Raw genomic sequence first — 4,765 nt, 5'->3', positions numbered from 1 at the left:
ACCAACAGAGCAGGGCATTATCCTCTTCCCACAGATGTTGTCAGAGAAGGAGTGAATATTTGGTGAACAATAATGTCATCCACCATACTCTTCCTCAACTAACAAAGGTGATTAAACATACTTACATCCACAGGATAACACTGGTGTTTTCCTGAACCCCTACGGTGTGCATGCACACAACATAAGCGCACATGCACACACACACACACACACACACACACACACAAACAATAACAGAAAGCAGAAGATGACATATTCTAAAATTTAAGAATATTAGATTACCATCACAACACTCCTCTGTAGCTCCTGAATAACTAGTAATACTTTTCCTAGATTCATTTTACATTGAAATAAAGTGAGAATAGGTACCTTTATTAAATAATCAAAGCTGCTTATGTTGATTTAGTTTCTTTTTTTTTCTTTTTTTTTTTTTTGAGATGGAGTTTCACTCTTGTTGCCCAAGCTGGAGTGCAGTGGCATAATCTCAGCTCACTGCAACCTCTGCCTCCAGGGTTCAAGTGATTCTCCTGCCTCAGCCTCCCGAGTAGCTGGGATTACAGGCATACGCTACCACACCTGACTAATTTTGTATTTTCAATAGAGACGGGGTTTCTCCATTTTGGTCACACTGGTCTCGAACTCCCGACGTTAGGCGATGCGCCCACCTCGGCCTCCCAAAGCGCTGGGATTACAGGCATGAGCCATCACGCCCAGCCCGATTTAGTTTCTTTTCTTAAGTCTCTCCAGTCACTTTTCCCTAGGCTTGAGGATTGGCATAGCAGGACGGAAGTTACGAGAACAACGCAGGCCCTGAAGAGAGAGCTCCTCGCCTTCAAGCCGTGGGGCATGTAAGGACATGGAGACGAGGACCAGAGGCAACAGAATTCTTGGCTGAATTTCTTAAGTAAAAAGCACTTCTTATTTAGGGAAAACAAGACGAAGGCGCACAATGCCACTTCATATCAAGGGTGGTGATGGAGCAGGGCCCACCCTGCACTAGATCCAGCCACATGTTCTAATTGGAAGCCTGTGCCCCACAGTAGCAGACGTTTCCCAGCTCTTCCAACCACATTCCCCACGAACTACTCTCTACCCTACAGGAAGGAGAACAGAAAGGACGGGAAGTGAGCTATTGGCTATCAGACCACTACGGCAGCTGCAACCTGGTTGAGGAGATCAGAAAGACCTACGTGATCACCATCCAGCTAGAAAATGCTTGGTAGAGCAGGAGCCGCCAAGCTCCCTTTCACTGAGCTTCCTCCACTCTCCCCCTGAAATATCCTCTTCCTACCTCTCAGATTGCCACCCTTTCCCCATATGTGTCTGACAGCCTAAGTTTCCTGTGACTCAGCTCACAACATGACACTACCCCCGCCCTCCTTCTCAGCTACTTAAAAAGGCAAAGATTTTAACAAAGAGGCAGGTGGGAAAATATGCATCAATCCCAGCTGTAAGGATGAAGAAGCAAGCCAATGCTCCCATCACCCTTGCAATATCATGCATTACCACGATCCCTTCCCCTTCACTCACCATCACACACACACACACACACACACACACACACACACACACACACACTCTGGGGAGGGGCTGCAGCCACTACCCCCTTGTCGCTCCCCAAAGGACCCACCAACCACCCCTGTCTTAGGCTCTGGCACACTGTCACTCCTACCCACATTTCCGATTTTAGGTACATCATCACAGCTGCTCTCAGTGAACAAGTTCATGTACACACACGTCTCCATCTCCTCCTGTCTGGGAGTAAAGCTCTCTAGGGATCCTTCTGCTCATCTGTGTGCCTTATAACTGACCCCCAGGGTTGCTGTTCCAAATGTACTATGCCCCCAAATAGTAAACATGTTCTCTTCCCTGCTCTCACCTTTTCTCCCAGCAAGTCACCTCTGGTAACCTTCCTGATGTTAAGAGATGTTGTCCCTATTCCATCGTCATGTCTCCAGTGCAGAAAAGGGCTTTCCAGGTCACCTTTGATGACCCCCAGACAGCCACCTGGTGGGCCTCCTTGAACCGAGGAATTCGCCTGCCGCAGCATGAAGGGGAATAAAAGAGTGAGGTGTGATTGGTGGGCTGCAGGTTTCCCAAGTGTGACTCAACTAATCCCCAAACCTAAATTATAGGCTGGTGTGCAGAGCCTTCACCACAAAGGCCCTTGGCAAATATTTAGACTGGTTTTAAATAATCAAAGAACTGTTTATAGGAAGGCATAATAATTATATATATATGTTCTCAGGATGAGTGGATAGCTGCTAGATTTTCTTTCTTTTTTTAGATTAAGATATATAATACATATACAAAAGAGAAAATTAAAATATATGGTAGAACGCAGGGCTCAACAAACTTCTTCTGTAACTAGCTAGATAATAAATATTCTCATCTTTGGCGGGCCATACAATGCCATAACTGTTCCATTCTGCCACTGTAGTGGGAAAGCAGCTATAGATGATAGGTAAGTGAATGGGTATGGCTGTTCTCCAGTAAGACTTCATTTACAAAAACAGTCAGCAGGCCAGATTTGGCCTGTGTGGCCATAGCTTTCCCATAGTGTCTTAGTCCATTTGTGATGCTATAAGAAAATACCACAGACTTGGTAATTTACAAATAATAGAAATTTATTTCTCACCATTCTGGAGGTTGGAAAGTCCAAGATCAAAGTACTGGCAGGTTGGGTCTGTATGGTGTGGGCCTGGTCTCTGCTTTCAAGATGGCGGCATGGACACTGTTTTCTCTGGAAGTGAGAAAAGCTGCATCTTCACATGACACAACAGGTAGAAGGGGTGAACTCATCCCCTGAAGCCCTTTTATATGGCACTAATCTATTCATGAGAGCACAGCCCTCATGGCCTAATCACCTCCTAAAGGTTCCACCTCTTCATACTGTTGTACTGGGGATTAAGTTTCAACACAAACTTTGAAGGAAACAAAAACTTTCAAACCATAGCACATAGAGTTGAAAACTCATAAAGCAAATACGAAATCAATCACTAAGTCAAGAAAGAGAATATGGCAAGTACTCACAGGACTTAGACATAAGAATAGTAGAATTCCAGAGAAGGTTGGATGCTCAACTCCAGTAGGTTTGCTATGTCAAAGTCAGGATCCTAATTGGGAACGAATAGGAGCCTGATACTTGAAATAGGGATATCCGTGTTGATGCGCTAAAAAATTTTGCATTCTCAGATTGCTCTGAACCTCCTGGGTCTGCAGAAGTGGCCCATTCTTCCCTGTTAAAAGTCAGTGCTGCTTCCATGCTTGAAGATGTAAAGAAGATCCGGAGGCTTCTCCTTTAAAGAAAGCATGCACCCTTCTCAAGATCAATCCCTTCTTCCCCAATCCCAAGACCAGTAACTAGGGTCAAGGTACAATGTAATCTGGCCAGGCAAGTGCTGGGCGTCTTAAGGGAAGGAAAGAACCATAGGCAAAGGAACTGCAGGACCTTGGCAACAAATACTTGCCGGACAGTTCTGCAGATGGCCTTGGACCAACCCAGTTCTCTCCTCTTTCTTACTTGCGGTTCTCAAGAAAAACCATAGAATGTGCTGGGAACACAACAACGTGAGATAAGGAGAAACTGGCTGGAAAGGCCTGGGCTCTGTTCCAGTTCCCCCTGCCCCAGAAACAGGATGTCCTTCGTGTCTTATTCCAGTGAGTCACGTTGCCCTGGGGCATAAATCCCAGGATGTACTTTCTTTCATGGCCATTTGGCTGCAGTCCAAGTGGAGCATACACACAGCCAGACTCCAATCCAACCTCAGGCGGCTTTCCTGAGCCCTGGGGATTAGCTTCCAACAAAATCCAGGCTTCCATTGTCCCTTGCTGCCTATGAGTAAGAAATAAACCTTCTTCATGTAATTTATATGTGGGTGTTCTGTCTCACCAGATTCAGACAGTGCAGTAACTAGAGCACAGTCAACAGTGAACCTGCTTCATAGCACTGGCAGGAGCTGAAAGAGGAAACATGGGCTGGATCGCAAAGGTGCTCATCAAGGGCTGTGCAACAGAAGCCTGGGGAGGGCGAGTTTATTGATACAGGAGCACTCTGCTGTGACACAGGACTAACACCTGGGCAAGGCCCTTGGGAGACAAAGCTAATGTGCTGCTAGAGATGAAGCCTGGGGAAAGTGCCACTTACCCTGCATGAAGTGCAAATGCTGGAAGTGCTGTGGGAAATGGCAGACGAGGGGAACATAAGAACCAGAAGGAGATACACTAGAGGGGATGTGCTCTACAAGGCCAGAAAACTCATCAGCTGACTCTGCCTTGTGAGAGGACCTAGAGGAGGCCCCATCCTCCAAGGAGATAAGGAAAGTGCTGACGAGAGGGTCACCAGCATCACCGAGAAGCTCAGTGGGGCCCATCCTCTAAGGCCAGCCATGACCATAGGAAAAGCCACTCAGGATTGAGACCCAGAGCAGGAAATGGCAAGAGAGCAGATTTCAGCTTTGGCGCACACAGCCTTGTCACTTGGGCTACAAAGTCTGGAAGACCCTGCAGTATTAGAGAGATCTGTGATGGGGCAAAAACACCATGACGAGAATCTGTGCTTTGTTTCCCCACAATTCCACACTCTGTGGGTGGAGAGGTCTTAGGTATCAGAGGGACAATGCAGAAAGACACAGAAAAAGTCCCACTAAACTTTAAGCTACAGCTGACCTGTTGCCCTTATTTGGGTGCCTTGTGCCAAGAGATTAGAAGGCAAGAAAAAGAGTCAGAATCCTGCTGGAGGTGACCAACCCTGATGATTAGGAGG

The 4,765-nt window shown here is 46.6% G+C and overlaps 1 long non-coding RNA gene across 1 annotated transcript; it reads right to left on the bottom strand.

Moving 5' to 3' along the window:
* Positions 1–500: 500 nt before the first annotated feature.
* LOC114678722 (uncharacterized) lies at positions 501–3,821 on the bottom strand. Its single transcript, XR_003730191.2, has 3 exons — positions 3,034–3,821; positions 2,639–2,743; positions 501–2,038 (listed from the first exon to the last, which is right to left on the bottom strand). It is a non-coding gene; the product is annotated as an uncharacterized LOC114678722 (long non-coding RNA).
* Between the last annotated feature and the right edge of the window lie 944 nt (positions 3,822–4,765).

This window comes from Macaca mulatta, chromosome 6 (genome assembly GCF_049350105.2).
Source record: "Macaca mulatta isolate MMU2019108-1 chromosome 6, T2T-MMU8v2.0, whole genome shotgun sequence".
NCBI lineage: Eukaryota > Metazoa > Chordata > Mammalia > Primates > Cercopithecidae > Macaca > Macaca mulatta.
The sequence above is the reverse complement of the archived record's forward strand: the minus strand, read 5'-3'. Positions and strand labels throughout refer to the sequence as shown.